This window comes from Triticum dicoccoides, chromosome 4B, assembly GCF_002162155.2.
Source record: "Triticum dicoccoides isolate Atlit2015 ecotype Zavitan chromosome 4B, WEW_v2.0, whole genome shotgun sequence".
In the NCBI taxonomy this organism is placed as follows: Eukaryota; Viridiplantae; Streptophyta; class Magnoliopsida; order Poales; family Poaceae; genus Triticum; species Triticum dicoccoides.
The window spans coordinates 38,280,365-38,302,201 of record NC_041387.1 but is presented as its reverse complement, the minus strand read 5'-3'; positions in this window follow the sequence as shown (position 1 = coordinate 38,302,201).

Sequence of the window (21,837 nt, the reverse complement as noted above, 5' to 3'; positions counted from 1 at the left end):
AATTTCTTTCTTTCATTCATGAACATATCATTTTCATGGTCTCGCAAATATTTTTCTAAAGGATCAGTATGAGGGACGGCAATAGAAGCAAGAAAAATAATTTCATCTTTATTAGTAAATTCTTTATCATGGGGTTGTCTACGAAATTTGGAGAAATTAAACTCATGAGACACATCCCCGAAACTTACACTAACACTTTCTTTCTCACAATCTATCTTAGCATTAACAGTGCTCAAGAATGGTCTACCAAAAAAATGGGACAAAAAACATCTTGTGGGGAACTAAGGACTAGAAAATCAGTAGGGTATTTTATTTTCCCACACAATACTTCAACATCTCTAACAACCCCAATTGGTGAGATAGTATCTCAATTAGCAAGCTTAATAGTAACATCAATATCTTCTATTTCAGCAGGTGCAATATCATTCATAATTTCTTGATATAAAGAAAAGGGAATCGCACTCATACTAGCACCAAATCACATAATCCATGATAGCAGTGATCTCCAATCTTAACAGAAACAACAGGCATGAAAACAATAGGTCTATGTTTATCTTTATCATCGGGTTTAGCAATTCAAACAGCTTCATCACACAAATAAATAACATGCCCATCAATATTATCAACCAAGAGATGTTTAACCATAGCAATACTAGGTTCAACCTTAATTTGTTCACGGGGTGTAGTTGTTCAAGTATAAATCTTATGGACTACAGCTGAAGTTTTAGCATGTTCTTTTATCCTAACAGGAAAAGGTGGTTTCTCAATGTAAGCAGTAGAAATAACAGGATCAACATTATAAGTAATGGTTTCTTCTTTGGGTTAATAGGTACTACTATTTTTACTTCAATGGGAGCATATTTAAACCACTTCTCCTTAGGGAGATCAACATGAGTAGCAAATGATTCATAGAAAAAAGCTACTATCTTAGAGTCAAGTCCATATTTAGTGCTAAATTCACAAAAGCATCGGTATCCATAAAAGATTTAACACAATCAAACATAAGGTTTATACCTCACAACTTATCTTGGTTGAGCTCCAAATCTTCAGAGTTGCATTTAATTCTTTCTAAGAGATCCAATTTGAATTCAATAGTTTTCTTCATAAAAGAACCAGTACAAGACATATCGAGCATGGATTGATTATTACGAGGAAGCCGAGCATAAAAATTCTGAATAATAATTTCTCTTGAGAGATCATGATTGGGGCATGAATATAACATTGAATTAAGCCTCCCCCAAGCTTGAGCGATACTTTCCCCTTCACGAGGCCAAAAATTATATATATACTTCCCATCACGATGAACTAGATGCATAGGATAAAACTTCTGATGAAATTCCAATTTCAATCGGTTGTAGTTCCAAGCTACAATATCATCGCATAGGCTATACCATGTTAATGCCTTTCCCTTCAAAGATAAAGGGAGGACTTTCTTCTTGACTTCATCCTCAGGCAAACCCGCAAGCTTAAGTAATCCACAAAGATTAGATGCATATCATATGTAGTATTCCATCTCCTGTATAAAGATTAGCTAACAGTTTCTCTATCATGCCTGAACTAATTTCATAATAAATATTTCAGTAGGTGCGGTAGATTGAGGAGCAACTTTTTGTTATTTCGTTCGAGGTGAAGATATCCCCAACAAACCCCTCGAAGGATGATTTTCCATAGTGACAAGTGACAGTAAATTTCAGCATGTAATATAAATGTTTCCTTACCAAAGGCGCTTCACTCCCCAGCAACAGCGCTAGAAAAGAGTCTTGATGACCCACAAGTATATGGGATCTATCTAGTCCTTTTGATAAGTAAGAGTGTCAAACCCAACGAGGAGCAGAAGGAAATGACAAGCAGTTTTCAGCAAAGTATTTCCCGCAAGCACTGAAATTATCAGTGACAGATAGTTTTGTGATAAGATAATTCATAACGGGTGACAAGTAAAAAGTGTAACAAAGGTGAAGCAAGGTGGCCCACTCCTTTTTGTAGAAAAGTATAAGCCTGGACAAAATCTTATATAAAGCAAAACGCTTTCGAGGACACCTGGGAATTCTTGTCAAGTTAGTTTTCATCATGCTCATATGATTCGGGTTTGTTACTTTGATAATTTGATATGTGGGTGGACCGGTGCTTGGGTGTTGTCTTTACTTGGACAAGTCTTCCACTTATGATTAACCCTTCTCGCAAGCTTCCTCAACAATAAAAGAAGAATTAAGATAAATCTAACCATAGCATCAAACATGTGGATCCGAATCAGCCCCTTATGAAGCAACGCATAAACTAGGGTTTAAGCTTCTGTCACTCTAGCAACCCATCATCTACTTATTACTTCCCAATGCCTTCCCCTAGGCCCAAATCATGGTGAAGTGTTATGTATCCGACGTTCACATAACACCACTAGAGGGAAGACAACATACATAGATTGCTTCTGCCCAGGTTCCGCCTCTAGCTTCCTTATTCGTGTAAAATAAGAGATAAAAGGCATAAGTATTGTACAATAACATGTAGTAACAACCCATAATGAAATAAACATCAACATAAAAGCATGATGCAAAATGGACGTATAAGTAAGCAGTAGGAATAACTGGATCAACATTATAAGTAGTAGTTTCTTCTCTAGCACTTCAATATGAGGATGGTATTTATGCCACTTCTCCTTAGGGAGATCAACATGTGTAGCAAATGATTCACAAAAAGAAGCTACTATTTCAGAGTCAAGTCCATATTTAGTGCTAAAATTCTGAAAAGCATCGGTATCCATAAAAGTTTTAACACAATCAAATTCATGCTTTATACCTGACTCCTTACCCTCGTCGAGCTCCCAATCTTTAGAGTTAAGTTTAATTCTTTCCAAACGACCCCATCTGAATTCAATAGTCTTCTTTATAAAAGAACAAGTACAAGAAGTATCGAGCATGGATTGATCTTTATAGGGGATCAATCGTAGTCCTTTCAATAAGTAAGAGTGTCGAACCGAATGAGGAGTAGAAGGAAATCACAAGAGGTTTTAAGCAAGGTATTTTCTGCACGCACTGAAATTATCGGTAACAGTTAGTTCGGTAGTAAGATAATTTGTAACGGGTAACAAGTAACACGTGTAACAAAGGTGCAGCAAAGTGGCCCAATCCTTTTTATAGCAAAGTATAAGCCTGGACAAACTCTTATATAAAGCAAAGCGCTCCCGAGGACACGAGGGAATTATCGTCAAGCTAGTTTTCATCATGCTCATATGATTCACGTTCGTTACTTTGATAATTTGATATGTGGGTGTGCCGGTGCTTGGGTGCTGTCCTTACTTGGACAAGCCTCCCACTTGTGATTAAACCCTCTCGCAAGCATTCGCAACTACGAAAGAAGAATTAAGATAAACCTAACCATAGCATGAAACATGTGGATCCAAATCAGCCCCCTACGAAGCAACACATAAACTTGGGTTTAAGCTTCTATCACTCTAGCAACCATCTACTTATTACTTCCCAATGCCTCCCCATGGGCCCAAATCATGGTGAAATGTCATATAGTCGATGTTCACATAACACCACTAGAGGAAAGTCAACATACATCTCATCAAAATATTGAACAAATACCAAAGTCACATGATTACTTATAACAACAATTCTACCATGTCCTCGGGAAAAAACATAACTACTCACAAAGAATGCCCATGTTGAAGATCCGAGGGGTATTGAATCTCATTAAGGATATGAACATATGATATTCCACCAAATAAACCAACTAGCATCAACTACAAAGAGTAATCAACACTACTTGCAACCCACACGTACGAATATGAGGTTTTGAGGCAAAGATTGAATACAAGTGATGAACTAGGGTTTGAGAGGAGATGGTGTTGGTGAAGATGTTGATGAAGATTGACTCTCCCTTGATGAGAGGATCATTGGTGATGATTATGACTTCAATTTCCCCCTTGTGGAGGGAAGTTTCCCGGTAGAATAGCTCTGCCGGAGCCCTCGATTGCTTCTGCCCAGGTTCCACCTCGAGATGGCGACGCTTCGTCCCAAAAGCTTCCTTATGAATTTTTCTAGGTAAAAACCCTCCATATAGCATAAGATGGACACCAGGGGCTGGCCAGGGGGCCCACAAGATCGGGAGGCGCGCCCAGGGGGGTAGGGCGTGCCCCCCAGGCTTGTGGCCACCTAGTGGGTCCCTTTGTGTTGTTTCTTCGCCCAATATTATATATATTCCAAAAAAATTCTCCATAAAGTTTTAGGACATTTGGAGTTGTGCAGAGTAGGTATCTTAGATTTGCTCCTTTCTGGTCCATAATTCAGCTGCCGACATTCTCCCTCTTCATGTAAACCTTGTAAAATAAGAGAGAAAAGACATAAGAATTGTATCTTAAAGTGTAGTAACAGCCCATAATGTAACAAATATCAACATAAAAACATGATGCAAAATGGTCGTATCAATGTCGTGGTACGTCAAGTAATGGAAGTTGGTGAAAACTCCCATCCCGACGTTGTCCACTAGCGATGCGGAGTCGTTGTGGAGCCCTTGGAACTCCAGGAACGCGTCACACTTCCACTTCATGGGCGTCATCCCCCGGCTGTTCACTAGTGTGAAGTCCTTGTTGACAACAATGCGGAGGTCGTCCCCTCATTCTGGGCATGCCTGGGACGCGAGCCCAAGTCCTTCTTCCCCGCGGCAATCGCCGACCTCATCATTTCCTAAACACAACGAAAATAACAACAGAAAATGTATGTTTCACATGGGGATCGAGTTCTAATACTATCTAAGATCGACCCTAACCTATTACTTTGAATCCTAACATGAAAATCAGACAGAAAATCAAAAATATTTGCATCTCATATAGAATATTAACCTGGATGAAAACACCATCAAAACTTACAAATGAACCATGGATCGTAGGAGAAACTCGCCGAGGAAGAAGATGGATGGATCAAACAAATGAAATCCGTGAAGAAACAGAGGATTTGGAGGATTTGTGTGAGGGTTTGAGAGAGAGATGAGAGGCTTGGGCGCTAAGGGAGGAAGAAGAACACCCCCCCTGTGCCAGCGGCTTCATTATATGAAAATTTCGGCCATACGACCGCTCAAACGGGCGTGAGCGCCCGTATGGAATGGTGTCTCACGTTGATTTCTGTCGATCTAGGGTTTGCGTACCTAGGACGGGCTCTCATACGGAGGCGAGTACCCGAACACCACCGTTTGCTCTATATGCCAAAGTAGTGCAGGGCATCCGCAACTATGGAAGAAGAATTAACATAAATCTAACCGTAGCATTGAACATATGGATCCAAATCAGCCCCTTATGGAATAGCGCATAAAATAGGGTTTAAGCTTCTGTCACTCTAGCAACCCATCATCTACTTACTAATACCACAATGCCTTCCCCTAGGCCCAAGCATGGTAATGTGTCATGTACTCAACGTTTACACGACACCACTAGAGGAAGAACATAACACATCATCAAAACATTGAATGAAACCAAATTCACATGATTACTTATAACAAGACTACTCCCACATCCTCTTGAAAAAATATAACTAATTAGAAATCATATTCATGTTCATGATCAGAGGAGAAAAATATATGATTAACAATCTGAACATATGATCTTCCACCAAGAAAACCACTACTAGCAACCACAAGTACCAATATGAGGCTTTGAGACAAAGATTGACTACAACAGATGAACTAGGGTTTGGAGATGAGATGGTGTTGGTGAAGATGTTGATGGGGATGAGTGCTCCCACAATGAGAGTAGCGTTGGTGATGACGATGGCTTCGATTTCCCCCTCCCGGAGGGAAGTATCCCCGATGGAATCACTCTGTCGGGGAGCAAAAGTGCTACTGCCCAAGTTTCACCTTGAGACGGCGGTGCTTCATCCCGAAAGTCTTCTCTTGATTTTTTTTCCAGGGAAAATGGCTTATTATAGCACGAGATGGGCCACGGAGGCTTACTATGGGACCCACAAGCTCAACCCTCTTGTAGCTCTTTTCAAGTCCAGAATTCTAGCTGCTGGCAATCTCCCTCTTGTGATAGAACTTGCAAATTTAAGAGAGAAAAGGCATTAGAATTGCATCAAAAAGTGAAATAAAACTTTAAAACGGTAGAAACAATTGTAGGAAAGCATGATGCAAAATGGACGTATCACCTGCCACCCAGGACCTAGTACCCCTCCATAAGAAGCGATCACCATAGTAAGAAAAGATAATGTGGTTCGTTCCTAGATTCGAGAACCAAATAAAGAGAGAAAAGGCCATCACCCAATATGTGTCGCTTGGAAACCTTCACCCCCAAATGGAGGTGTTTATATAGAAGCTGCCATATGAAAATCTTGATCATTAGTGAAAGTGGCGATTTTCCACTAAGGGCGTCACCAACGCCGACACTCAAACCATCCGGATCAAGCGGTTTGGAAATGTTTTGCCATCCAACGTGGGTCTGTATCGGTCCGCCGACCGGTCCGGACGTCCTTTTTTTCCGCAAACCGAAAATAAACTTGGGGTGGGCTTTGCAGGCACCCAGCCACTGCCACGCCTGTGTCTGACTGCCCTAGCCCACCCAAAATCACCTCCCTCACCTGCGCCCCTTCTCGCACAAAGCCAGCTGCCCGCATTCATGCCTGCCCAGAGCAGATGCTATCACTCACTAGAGCTGGCATTGAAGTGGCTCGCCAGTCGAGAGCGCCGCCAACTACACTCGCCTTCCCTCCACATTGACTTTTTGTCTATTAAACCAGCACATCTGCCGAAGAACCTACTCCGGCGCCCCAAGAGCCACACGTCCATTCCTATGTCGGATGACATTAAACACCTCTCTAGCTGGCTCCTCGCATCTGCCCGCTATATAAATTTGGCCAGCCCCGGGCTATAACCACACTTCACCTTTGTTCTCCATCTCCTCCTTGTACAATACCCGACATGGCCTGAGGCAAGCAAAATAAGGAGTTCTCCGGCATTGCAGTGGCCTGGGTTGCCCGGTGAGCCAGCTTGATCTAGGTTGGCTTGCCGGAAAACCCTCCAGATCAGGCGCCACCGCCACCTCCAGCACCTCCCCACCCTTCCAGGATGACCAATTCCGTCTCACGGAGCAATGACGGTAATGCGTCAGTCAGGTGGGAATGATGCCATGTCTGCAAACACCGGCACGTTTGTGGCCACTGCAAACAGCTAGGAAATGTAGATCATGGGAGCCCACCAACGCTTGGGTCCACAAAGGTCACCGCCACCACGTCGTCAGGTTTCACAGACAGTGGCTTGCCCTCTTCGTGGGGGCATAGGCTACAGCGATTGTCTTCCCCCACCCAAAAAACCAACCATGTGAGTGCTTTGCGGCAGCAGAGGGAGGGTATTCTTCCCCTCCCACTGAAGCATATCCCTCAGGTGCTCGCAATAGTCCACTGAGTAGGAAGACATGTCGTGGGAGTGGAGATCTGCCTCGGCCGACATTAGACTAGTTTTACCCGTGAGGAGGGGGGTAGTCACCTATGAGAGATGACGCCACACACCTCCTTAGGGCTTTTGTAAATGACCCCCTAAAAGTTAGTAGAGTATCAGGCGAAGTAAAGTTAGTGGACTAAATTTTTACACCACTAACGATGGCCACACCTAGCTGACCCCCTATAGTTAGTGGAGTAAAAATAGAAGTGTGTAGATTTTGTGTTCTAGCCGCACGAACTTCAAATACTACACAATACATATCTTAAAAACATGCAAATTAAATTATGCATAGCATAATCTTCATAACATAAAGTTTCATCATCTCATTTTTCAACATGCGAAGTGTTGGGAAACATAGCATGCAATTTTAAAAAAATCTTACGCTCATGCAAGATCTATCTAGGAGATGCAATATAACAAGAGGGGGAGAGTGTGTCCACATACCCTCATAGACCAAAAGCGGAAGTGTCGTGGTGGGCGCACAGCAGATGCCATGGGATGGCTAAAGAGAGGAGGAGGCTCGAGGGCACTTGTGGGCTCCAGGTGCGAGGTTGGCATGAGCGAGCGCGGGATGCAAGACATACCCAGGTTCGGGGCTCTCTGGAGAGATAATACCCCTAGTCCTCCCAAGTGTGGCTCATGAGTAACAGTACAGAGTTGCTCCTAGAGCTATATGGAGGAAGAAGGAAGGCTGGCCAGGGCTTAGGCTGCTCCTTCTCCCTGCGTGTTCTGTTGATCGGTTGGCTGGGTTAATGTGTGCTTGCTTGTGTGCATGAGGGCTCCTGGGGGGTTTATAGGCCAACCCCCCAGGGGCACAATGGTAATGTTACAAGGCTGTAGGGCTGGGTTGTCAGCGTCTGGGGACCCGGAGGTGGGACCCGCCGGGTGCCTGTGGTTCGCCGGGTTCCCCTAGGAGCGAGACCCGCTTGCCTAGGGGCAATGTTCGTCATAATGTCGATCGTCAAGGAGTGGCCGAGTCGAGTCGGATACAGTGGCGCTCTGTCAGGTCGCCGTTTGCTGGCATCAGTAGCGACGACGGGGATACTATTGCCACGCTTGCCCTGGTCAGCGGGTAGGTGAGGGGCACTGTTGCCTTGCTCCAGCTGACTAGAGGCATGGGCGGGGCACTGTTGCCCCGGTCATCGGTAGATGGAGACTCGTCCCATCGTATGGCCTGGATGGGACGGGAGCTGACCCGTGGCTGGGTTGAGGAACACGCCAAGGGTGGAGCTGGCTTCTTGGGGAAGTATTGGTGTGTCGGGTTCGTCTGCCCTAAGCTGGTTGTTGGGGACGAGTCGAGGAGCTTGGCCGGGTTGAGAGTTCGGCCGGGTCAAGGGGCTTGGCCGGGTTGAGCGACCTGGCCAAGCGTGGGACGGATTGAGGGGCGATGCTGGCCCCGTTGTTTTTGAAAAGGATCCGGGTTCCGTTGCCTACCCGGGGTTCATGCCCCCAACAGTAGTCCCCGAAGCTGTGAAGGTCCGCCGTCTTCGGATGGGAGGGCCTTCGCAGTTTCCCCACTTCAGGAGGCGAATCTTGTGACCGCCGGGTCCGGCAACACCCACTGTGTGTCGGTTTTCGGAAACCGGATCGCGGCATCCCGACAGCGACGGGAAACCGGAGGGTCCATCGAATCTTGGGGCAATCCCTTAGGCTTCGCACGGGCGCCACGTGGCGCCTGGAAGCCGGAGGGGCCTAACAGGCCACGCATGTGACGAGACTGGGCGACGTGCTGGGGCCCGCCGCCGCATGCCCTTGGCCCATGCGCATGGATTTATTGCGGCGTCTGCAAGTCAGTTGCTCTTCCCCATGCAGTTATTGCATGCATACATGTGCACTTATTGCGGGGAAGTGGGAAAGGCGAGCGTAGACGATCCCACTCCCCCATGTTTCAAACCAAGGCTTATAAATTAGGGTGAGGGGGCGGCAGACATCATTCTCACTCGTGCTCCCCTGCCTCTTTGTCCTCCCTTTGCTCCTTGCTACCACCGCACTGCAACGCCCGCCGTTTCGAGCAGAGCTCTATTGTCGTTCATCTTCCCTCTTTCTCTTTTGTCTCTGTTGATGGCGCTGCCGTCGGGCTCGTGGATGGGCTCGACCATCACCGCCGATGATAATGCCTACCTCCGCACCACCCAGCGCTTGCCGGGGGAGACGGAGGTCGCGGTGCGTCTGCCGCAGGGCGAGCAAGGACCGCTGCCCGTGGGCATGGAGCGCGTGGTCTTCTTCCTGCACTTCAAGCGAGGGTTTGGTCTTCCTGCGAGTGCCTTCTTCCGCGACTTCCTGGAGTTCTTCGGGCTCTAGCCCTATCATCTTGGCATCGGTGCCATTGTGCAGCCCTCGGGCTTCGTCACCCTCTGCGAGGGGTACCTAGTGGTTGAGCCTTCGATCGACCTCCGGGTGCGCTTCTTCTCCTTGAAGCAGCAGGGGCCGACGGCCGGGGAGTTCTCCGATTGCGGGGCCGCCATCATCTCGAAGTGGTCGGGCGCTGATTGCCCCAAGGTACCGTTGGGGGATTCTGCCAAGAAATGGCAGAATTCTTTCTTCTACCTCCGCAATCTTGGCGCGGATCGCATCAACTTGCCGCCCTTCGTCAATGCGCCGTCGCGGGCAAAGATGAGCTGGGGTTATTACCCTAGGCACCCGCCGCAGGAGATACTCAACCTCTATGAGAGGGTGTCGGAGATGAAGGCGCGGGAGGGGCTCAGCGGCATCAACCTCATCGCCGCCTTCATTATGCGCCGGGTTCTGCCGCTGCAGCGAAGCAGCTGCCTCATTGGTCAAATGACCGGTCTTCAGGACCCCAACCGCATGTTGGTGATGCGCTTTGGGGCGGACCAGGTTGCGCGCCAGGTCAAGATATCTCCAAGGCTGCGCTGAGGGATGACTGGAAGTTTGGCAAGCCATCGTACAGCCATGCGAATCCGGCGCCCGTGGTGAGTCCCTGGTCTCCATATTTTGCTACTGTGCATCTTCTTATCCACCCCGATGCAACGCGGGAGGTGCTTCTGAATGCCATCCGGCATCCTTATGCCCGGACATCGTCACCGGTGGTGCGGGCCGCGTCGGAGGAGCCCATGGCCCACGGCGGAGGGGAGGAGGCGGACGTCGATGTCAGTGCAGGGCGCCATGTGGGTAATCTTGCTTTTTCCATATTCTTTAGTTTCTAGGTGCGACACGGCATGGGCAGTGCTAATGCAGGTCATTGTTGCAGTGGCGCTGGGTGGAGGAGGTGGTGACGCGGGCGGCGCTGGGTCGTCGCGAGGGACGACGGCGGCGAGCCGGCCGCATGGGAAGGACAGCGCCGCGCCGCGTCCTCTAGCCGCGAAGCGCGCGGCGGACCCGGCCGGGTGTGCGAGGCCGGCCGCCAAGAGGAGGCGCAGTGCTGTGCAGGAGAGGCCGACGAGGCCCGTCGTACTGGTGCTGCTGGGGTAAGTCTTTTCTCTTACTTGCATCCGGGTGGCCAAGCGGCCCTGCTTGTTGTTTACTTGCTCTTGAACTTCAGATTGCAATTCTCGTTGGTAAAGGCAGCGGCAAGAGCCGCGGCCGCCGAGGGTGCCGCGTTCCGGAGGAGACGGTCCGGTGCCGCTGATCGGGACGAGGAGGAGCCGGCGGATCCGGATCTTGTCCTAGACCCGGTTGATATCGAGGGCTTGGCCTGGCGGGACCAGAACCGGGCCGAGGCGGCGCTGGAGGCGGCATCGGTCCAGGCCTGGACCAACGCCGCAGCGACGTGGGCATGAGTCGGCGAGGGGCCGGCATGGCCGGTGATGACGGAGGGGACGGTGGTGGCGGCGATGGTCTTTGAGCCATCGTCAGTGAGGGAGCGCGGCCAAGGAGGCCGTGCGAAGGTGGTGGACCTCGACCGGGAGGTCGTGGTCATTGGAGACGTCACCCCGCCAAGACCGACATGGTTTAGCGGGCGGGGGTGAACGGAGGCGGTGGCAACGCCGTCTTGGAGGAGGCGCCACAGATGGCTCCGCAGGGGACGCCTCGGGCGTCGGCTAGCAAGGCGCCGCAGGCCACCTCGGCTATCAAGGTGGTGGGGTGGCGCCGCTGGCTGCTCTGGTTGCCGGGTCGGAGGCGGCGCCGAAGAGGGCGTCAGAGGGGGCGCCGGCCATGGGTGGAGCGGCCGGCGGGGATCATGCCCTAGTGCCCAGGCAAGGGGGTGCAAGCCTGCCACGTCGCTGCCTGCACGGGGTGGGGCCAGCGTAGTCTTTGGGCCCCAGACCCAAGAGGAGGCAGCGATGGAGGTCGTCAGCCGCCGTCTGCGGGGGCGGATGGACCGGATCGAGGCCTTCGCACAGGCCGAGGTGGAGCAGACGCGGGAGCTGGAGCGCGCCGTGCTGGTATGCTCCTTTCTCGTCTTGTGATATTTCTTCCTTTGTAGCTCCTTCTTTGTGGGGGTGCGCTAGCGCATCTACTGGGTGTAGCCCCCGAGGTTCGGGCCAACTAAGTAGTAGTTGGGTCGAATCTTTAGAGTGTCGTCTTTGTGTTGATCGTTGCTTTTTACAGCAACTGGATGCCTACCGGGTCCGCGCCTTCAACCGCCTCCTTGGCAAGTATCGGGAGCTCAAGGAGTAGCTCGCCGCCAAGGAGGAGGAGTTATACATCTCCATCGTATCTACTTTTCCAAACACTTTTTCCTTTGTTTTGGACTCTAACATGCATGATTTGAATGGAACTAACCCGAACTGACGCTGTTTTCAACAGAACTGCCATGGTTTTATTTTTGTGCAGAAATAAAAGTTCTCGGAATGACCTGAAACTCCACGAAGATTATTTTTGGAATTAATAAAAAATACTGGCGAAAGAATCAAGGCCAGGGGGCCCACACCCTATCCACGAGGGTGGGGGCATGCCCTACCCCCCTGGGCATGCCTCCCTGCCTCGTGGGCCCCCAAGTGCTCCACCGACCTCAACTCCAACTCCATATATTCACGTTTGGGGAGAAAAAAAATAAGGGAGAAGGATTCATCGCGTTTTACGATACAGAGCCGCCGCCAAGCCCTGATCTCTCTCGGGAGGGCTGATCTGGAGTCCGTTCGGTGCTCCGGAGAGGGGAATCCGGCGTCGCCGTCATCATCAACCATCCTCCATCACCAATTTCATGATGCTCACTGCCGTGCGTGAGTAATTCCATCGTAGGCTCGCTGGACGGTGATGGGTTGGATGATATTTACCATGTAATTGAGTTAGTTTTGTTAGGGTTTGATCTCTAGTATCCACTATGTTCTGAGATTGATGTTGCTATGACTTTGCTATGCTTAATGATTGTCACTAGGGCCTGAGTGCCATGATTTCAGATCTGAACCTATTATGTTTACATGAATATATGTGAGTTCTTGATCCTATATTGCAAGTCTATAGTTACCCACTATGTGTTATGATCCAGCAACCCCGAAGTGACAATAATCGGGACCAATCTCGGTAATGATCGTAGTTTGAGGAGTTCATGTATTCACTAAGTGTTAATGCTTTTGTCCGGTACTCTATTAAAAGGAGGCCTTAATATCCCTTAGTTTCCAATAGGACCCCGCTGCCACGGGAGGGTAGGACAAAAGATGTCATGCAAGTTCTTTTCCATAAGCACGTATGACTATATTCGGAATACATGCCTACATTACATTGATGAATTGGAGCTAGTTGTATGTCACCCTACGTTATAACTATTGCATGAGGAATCACATCCGACATAACTATCCATCACTAATCCAATGCCTGCGAGCTTTTCACATATTGCTCTTTTCCTAGTTACTTTACCGTTGCCACGGTTACAATTACTACAAAACTACTACTGTTACTTTTGCTACTGTTACCATTACTTCCATACTACTTTGCTACTAAATACTTTGCTACAAATATTAAGTCTTCCAGGTGTGGTTGAATTGACAACTCAACTGCTAATACTTGAGAATATTCTTTGGCCCCCCTTGTGTCGAATCAATAAATTTGGGTTGAATACTCTACTCTCGAAAACTATTGCAATCCCATATACTTGTGGGTTATCAAGACTATTTTCTGGCGCCGTTGCCGGGAGCATAGCTCTATTCTTTGAGTCACTTGGGATTTATATCTGCTGATCACTATGAGGAACCTTAAAGACGAAAGAACTAAGATTTTTCCCTCAACTACGAGGGGAGGTAAGGAACTGCCATCTAGCTCTACACTTGATTCTCCTTCTATTTTGAGTAAACTTGCGACACCTAAACCTGCTTCTGCTATTAATTCTGATATGTCACATGTTATTGATGATGCCACTTCTGCTATGCATGATGCATATGATGAAACTACTTCTATGCTTGATAATACAATGCCATTAGATGAATTTCTTGATGAACAACTTGCTAGGGCTAGAGAGAATGAAATTATTGAAACTGATAATATTGATGAAAGTGATGATGAAGACTCTCCCCCTAAATATGAATTGTCTGTTGTTCCGGAGGGTTATGTTATGGATGAAGAAACTGCTAGAAATTTTCTTGCTTGCAACGATAGATCGGATCTTAAGAAATTACTAGCTAAGCTGAAAGAAAAGTCTCTGAATGCTAGAATGAAATATGACCATGCTTTTGCTAGTTCACCTATCTTTATTACTGATAAGGATTATGATTTCTCTTTCGATCTTGAGATGATTAGTTTTTTTTAAGATGATCCTTTTTATGGCTATGAATCTGAAACTATTGTGGCACATCTTACTAAATTGAATGATATAGCCACCCTATTCACTAACGATGAGAAAATTTGCTACTACTATATCCTTAAGTTATTTCCGTTCTCATTAAAGGGTGATGCTAAAACATGGTTTAATTCTCTTGATCCTGGTTGTGTACGAAGTCCCCAGGATATGATTTATTACTTCTCTACTAAATAGTTCCTCGATCATAAGAAACAAGCTGCTTTAAGGGAAATATATTATTTTGTGCAAATTGAAGAAGAGAGTCTCCCACAAGCTTAGGGGAGGCTTCTCCAATTACTTAATGCTTTGCCTAATCATCCTCTGAAGAAAAATGAAATACTTGATATCTTTTATAATGGACTAACCAATGCTTCCAGACACCACCTGGATAGTTGTGCTGGTTCTGTTTTTAGGGAAAGAACTGTTGATCAAGCTGATTTTTTATTGAATAATATGTTCACTAATGAAAACAATTGGACACTTCTTGAACCAACTCCTAAGCCAACTCCTAAGAAAAGGGGTGTTTTATTTCTCAGTCCTGAAGATATGCAAGAGGCAAAGAAATCAGTGAAAGAAAAGGGCATTAAAGCTGAAGATGTTAAGAATTTACCGCATATTGAAGAATACATGGTATTGATAACCCGACACAGGTAGTAAAGGTAAATTCTCTCTATAGATTTGATGAAGGTGATATTCCTTGTTATAAGTCTGCTAGCCAATGCTTGGATGAGTTTGATAATTTTATTGTTAAACAAGAAAACTTTAATGCTTATGTTGGTAGACAATTGAACCGTAATGCTTATATGATTGAACACTTGAGTGATTATATGTATAGAGTTAAAGGTGAACTTAAACTTATTAGTAAACATGCTTCTATGGTCACCACTCAAGTAGAACAAGTGATTAAAGCTCAAAATGATTTGCTCAGTGAATTAAATGATAAGAAAAATGATAATGATGTTAGAATTGTGACCAGAGGTGGTAGAGTGACTCAGGAACCTTTGTATCCTGAGGGCCACCCTAAGAGAATGGAGCAATATTCTCATAGAAATAATGTTGATGCACCTAGTCCTTCTAAAAAGAAGAAGAAGAAAAATAATAGGACTTTGCATGCTTCTAGTGAACCTGTTGTTGTCACACCTGATAATCCCAATAATATTTCTATTTCTGATGATGAAACACAATCTGGTGATGAATATGAACCTAGTGATAATGTTAATGATGATGTTCATGTTGATGCTCAACCTAGCAATAATAATGATGTAGAGGTTGAACCTTTTGTTGATCTTGATAACCCACAATCAGAGAATCAACGTTATGATAAGAGAGACTTCATTGCTAGGAAGCATGGTAAACAAAGAGAACCATGGGTTCAGAAACCCATGCCTTTTCCTCCTAAACCATCCAAGAAAAAGGATGATGAGGATTTTGAGCGCTTTGCTGAAATGATTAGACCTATCTTTTCGCGTATGTGTTTTACTGATATGCTTAAAATGAATCCTTATGCTAAGTATATGAAGGATACTGTTACAAATAAAAGAAAGATACCGAAAGCTTAAATTTCCACCATGCTTGCTAATTATACTTTTAAGGGTGGAATACCTAAGAAACTTGGAGATCCAGGAGTACCAACTATACCATGTGCCATTAAAAGAAACTATGTTAAAACTGCTTTTTGTGATCTTGGAGCCAGTGTTAGTGTTATGCCTCTCTCTTTATATCGTAGAGTTGAATTGAATAGGTTGACACCCACTGAAATATCTTTGCAAATGGCTGATAAATCAACCGTTATACCTGTCGCTATTTGTGAGGATGTGCCTGTTGTGGTTGCAAACTTTACTATTTTAATGGACTTTGTTATTCTTGATATTCCCGAGGACGATAGTATGTCAATTATCCTTGGTAGACCCTTTTTGAATACTGTAGGGGCTGTTATTGATTGCAACAAAGGCAATGTCACTTTTCATGTTAATGGTAATGAGCATATGGTACACTTTTCGAGGAAACAACCTCAAGTTCACAGTATAAATTCTATTGGAAAAATTCCAACTATTACTATTGGAGGTTTTGAATTTCATCTTCCTACTGTCAAGAAGAAATATGATATTCTTATTATTGGGGATGTACATATCCCCATTGAGGTAACCTAGTGTTATTTGAAAATTCTCTGGTTTCATGCGATTCAGAATGAGTTTATTAACAAGACTTGATCAACCTTGTTAGTAGATTCCTTTTGATAAGCATCAGATGGATTAAGTTAGAAAGCACAACTCTCTGTACCCTCCTTTTACTTTCTGTTATTTAGATTTAATAAAACAAAAATAGTATTTTTTGTTTGTTTTCTGAATTATCCTTGCAATAAAAAAATACCCCAAAAATAAAAGTTTTCCAAATGTCCCGAAAATGAAATATGATTTTTTTCTAGAATATTTAAGAATATTTGGCACTTAGAACACACCAGAGGGGGCAAGCACCTGGCCACGAGGGTCCAGGGTGCGCGCCCCTTGCCTCGTGGGCCCCTGGTGGCCCCCCTCCACTCATTCCTGCAACTACACACTCCTTCCTCCTCCCAAAAAAATCACCAACTAGCTCAAGCACGAGCTCTAGCTCATTTTGCTGCCATTTTCGATCTCCTTGCTCAAAGCTCCATTCACAAAACTACTTGGGGGGGGGGGGTTGTTTTTCGGTATGTGACTCCTCCAATGGTCCAATTAGTTTTTGTTCTAGTGCTTTATTCATTACGAATTCTTGCTTCTAAGATGACCCTGTTCTGGAGCTTGCATGTAGAATTTATTTGGTCCCGAGTAGTTCTAATGCATGATATAGTCTCTAGGAACTTGTGGGAGTAGTTGCTATCAATTTTGTTGAGTTTGGTTCACTTTTATTTTGAGTCACTAAAAATTTCGGAAATTTTTCAGAGAAAGAAACAATGCATAGAAAAATATACCAAGGTGGTTCTTCAAGGAATCAAGGACCCAGGCCCGCAATACGTGAGCAGGACGATGAACCGCCGAGGGAAGCTCAAGTTCGGCCTTGTGAATGGCCGTTAGAGGAGTTTATGGTCCAAGCAGGCATCAAGGATGAATTTGACGTATATGTGCATAATGCTGAACTCGAGGGCTTCATGCTAGATAAGTTCCCTCAGCATTACCACTTAACTGATTCCTTTGTGAGAAGGTTTAAATTTACATCTTTGCGCAATTCTCACAATGTCCTATTTGATCTTTATGATAAATCTTATACTGTGGACTTAGAAGATTTTAATACTGCTTGTAAACTCCCGCAATGGGGTAGTGCTAGTGAACCTCGCAAATCTGAATTTAAAGATTTTCTTGCTAGTATCATATTGTGTGGGAATCTAGAGAAATAGCACAAGCTACCATAGGGAGCATTCATTTTCCTGCTATACATTATTTTGCTCTCTTTATAGGTAGATGCATAAATGGCAAGGACGAGGCATGTCACATGTGTGTTCGAGATCTTAGTGTTCTCAAGAGTGTTGTTCTAGGAGATCAACAATATAACTTGGGGGCCATTGTTGCACATAGGTTGCATAATAATAGTTTAAATGGAGATTTTTTTGGTGGGGTTTATGTAGCTCGTGTAGCTAATTATCTTGGTATACCCATACATGCAAGTGACATGGAGTTGCCTCTTGCTTATCTAGATTATAATGCCATGGTTAGCCATCAGTTTCTTGAGAGGAATGAACAGTTCCTCCAGTACCGACTAATCTTTGATAGATGTCGCACTGTCCACGTTGCTCTCTCTGCTCCTGGTTTCTTTGACTTTCAGGCAAAAAGGAGATATTTTATAACCAGGGAGGAGGCGAACGAGTATGAGAGGAGGACGGAGGCAGTTCGCCTCCAAGCTGCAGCTCATGAGGCAATAGCGGCTGCATCTTGGTACAACCCCAACTACAACTTTGATCCATGGGCATATACCAACTTAGGCCAAAAGCCTAAGCTTGGGGGAGTACGTATTTCTCGCCAACATTATATTTATGTTCACACACTCATTCTAGTTGTCGGTGCTCATACTTTTTCGTTGTACTATCCATGCTAGTTTATTTTATTTTCTTGCTTTCTTCTTGTGTGTTTGAATAACCTTAAGAAAAAACCAAAAGAATTAGTTATAGTTGTTAGCTAGTTTACTTTTCATGCTTGTAGTAGTATTAATTAAAAGAAAACTCAAAAAGATTTCTCGTTCTTCTTTTGCTTTTTGGGAGCTTTCCCGTGTAAATAGTTTTATTTCTTTTCTTTTCTTTGGGGGTCGAAAGGAGAAGACCATGATGAAAATGTTCATTATTAATGATTTAACCAAGAGCCCTATTACCTTGTCTTCTCCCTTGAATTGAATGCTTGCAGATTCCAGCTTAGTCCAATGCACGTGCATTATTATTATTATCCACACCGTTCGGTCGTGCAAGTGAAAGGTAATAATGACGTTATATGATGGACTGATTGAGATGAGAGAAGCTGGTATGAACTCGATCTATCTTGTTTTTGTAAATATGATTAGTTCATCGTTCCTGATTCAGCCTATTATGAATAAACATGTTTGCAATGACCATTAGAGATTATAGTTGTTTACGTCATGCTTAATTAGCTAGGAGTTTATAGTGGTTTACCTTGCTTGCCAGCATGCTATTAAAATGGTTGTGATGTGGTATGATAGGGTGGTATCCTCCTTTGAATGATTCGAGTGGCTTGACTTGGCACATGTTCACGCATGTAGTTGAAACAAAATCAACATAGCCTTCATGATATTTATGTTCATGGTGGATTATGTCCTACTCATGCTTGCACTCAGTGTTGATTAATTTTAATGCATGTTCATGACTGTTGCCGCTCTCTAGTTGGTTACTTCCCAGTCTTTTTCTAGACTTCACTTGTACTAAGCGGGAATACTGTTTGTGCATTCACTTCCATAAACCCCAAAGTTATTCCATATGAGTCCATCATACCTTCCTATATGTGGTATCTACCTACCGTTCCAAGTAAATTTGTATGTGCTAAACTCTAAACCTTCAAATGAAATTCTGTTTTGTATGCTCGAACAACTCATGTATCAACTAGGGCTGTCTATATCTTCCATCCTAGGTGGGTTATTCTCAAGAGGAGTGGACTCTGCTCCTCACTCACGAGAAAATGGCTGGTCACCGGGATGCCCAGTCCCATGCTCAAATCAAATCAAAAGTAATTGCAAACAAAACTCCCCCAGGATTGTTGTTAGTTGGAGGCACCCATTGTTTTGGGCAAGCCATGGATTGATGATTGTTGGTGGAGGGGGAGTATAAACTTTACCATTCTATTTGGGAACCACCTATAATGTGTATAGCATGGAAGATATCGAGATCTCTTGGTTGTTATGTTGACAATGAAAGTATACCACCCAAAATATTATTTATCTCTATTTCAAAACTCGAGCTCAGGTACCTCTACAAATCCATGCTTCCCTCTGCGAAGGCCTATCTATTTACTTTTATGTTGAGTCATCATCCTCTTATTAAAAGGCACCAGTTGGAGAGAACCTCTGTCATTTGCAGTCATTACTATTAATTTATATTTAGTATGACTATGACTGGATCTCTTTTACCATGAATTACAATGTTTAGTCAGTCCTTGATCTTCAGAGGTGCTCTGCATTTATGTTTTGCTGTCTCAAAAAGGGCTAGTGAGATACCATCTTGTTATATCATATTATGACTGTTTTGAGAAAGTGTTGTCATCCGAGATTTATTATTATTGCTCGCTAGTTTATTATGCCATTGATATGAGTAAACATGAGACCTAAGTGTTATTGCGAATATGGTTAGTTCATAATCTTTGCTGAAAGCTTGAATGATGGCTTTACATATTTACAACAACAAGAGCAAATAGAGTTTGTAAAAGTTTTTCTTTATCTCTTCCAGTTTATCAACTGAATTGCTTGAGGACAAGCAAAGGTTCAAGCTTGGGGGAGTTGATACATCTCCATCGTATCTACTTTTCCAAACACTTTGGCCCTTGTTTTGGACTCTAATGTGCATGATTTGAATGGAACTAACCCGGACTGATGCTGTTTTCAGCAGAATTGCCATGCTGTTATTTTTGTGCAGAAATAAAAGTTCTCGGAATGACCTGAAACTCCATGAAGAATCAAGGCCAGGGGCCCACACCCTGTCCACGAGGGTGGGGGCGCGCCCTACCCCCCTGGGCGCGCCTCCCTGCCTCATGGGTCCCCTGATGCTCCATCGACCTCAACTCCAACTCCATATATTCACGTTCCGGGAGAAAAATAAGGGAGACGGATTCATCACGTGTTATTATACGGAGCCGCCGCCAAGCCCTAATCTCTCTCGGGAGGGCTGATCTGGAGTCCGTTCGGGGCTTCGGAGAGGGGAATCCGTGACTGTCGTCATCATCAACCATCCTCTGTCACCAATTTCATGATGCTCACCGACGTGCGTGAGTAATTCCATCGTAGGCTCACTGGACAGTGATGGGTTGGATGAGATTTACCATGTAATTGAGTTAGTTTTGTTAAGGTTTGATCGCTAGTATCCACTATGTTCTGAGAATGATGTTGCTATGACTTTGCTATGCTTAATGCTTGTCACTAGGGCCTGAGTGCCATGATTTCAGATCTGAACCTATTATGTTTTCATGAATATATGTGAGTTCTTGATCCTATCTTGCAAGTCTATAGTCACCTACTATGTGTTATGATCCCGCAACCCTGAACTGACAATATCGGGACCACTCTCGGTGATGACCGTAGTTTGAGGAGTTCATGTATTCACTAAGTGTTAATGCTTTTGTCTGGTACTCTATTAAAAGGAGGCCTTAATATCCCTTGGTTTCCAATAGGACCCCGCTGCCACGGGAGGGTAGGACAAAAGATGTCATGCAAGTTCTTTTCCATAAGCACGTATGACTGTATTCGGAATACATGCCTACATTACATTGATGAATTGGAGCTTGTTCTATGTCACCCGATGTTATAACTATTGCATGAGGAATCGCATCCGACATTACTATCCATCACTGATCCAATGCCTACGAGCTTTTCACATATTGCTCTTTGCCTAGTTACTTTACCATTGCCACTATTACAATTACTACAAAACTGCTACTGTTACTTTTGCTACTGTTACTGTTACTTCCATACTACTTTGCTACTAAACTTTGCTGCAGATATTAAGTCTTCTAGGTGTGGTTGAATTGACAACTCAACTGCTAATACTTGACAATATTCTTTGGCTCCCCTTGTCTCGAATCAATAAATTTGGGTTGAATACTCTACCCTCGAAAACTATTGCGATCCCATATAGTTGTGGGTTATCAAGGAGCTCTGTGTCGCCGCAGGTATTTTCTGTGCTCTTTTTTAGTGGGGGCGTGCTAGCGCACCCACTGGGTATAGCCCCCGAGATTCGGGCCAACTGTGTAGCAGTTGGGTCGAATCTTTAAACAGGTCCTTTGTTCCTGAATCTTCTTCTTTTAGCCGAGGTGTTGTCTCGGAAGACCTAGCTGCTCTGTGTTGTCCTTCATTACGACCGGCTTGTTGCTGACGCCGACCGTCTTGGAGCCGAGGTGGCGGAGGAGAAGGCGGCATGGCAGTCGCTCGACGAAGCCAGCTGGCTGCGGTAGCAGTTGGCGGGCGACAAGAGTCGTCTCAAAGCTGAGGTGGAGAGCCTCAAGGCGGAAGCCGTCAAGGTGTAGGAGGCGCAGCGGGCCCTAGCCGAGGTGGACCAGCAA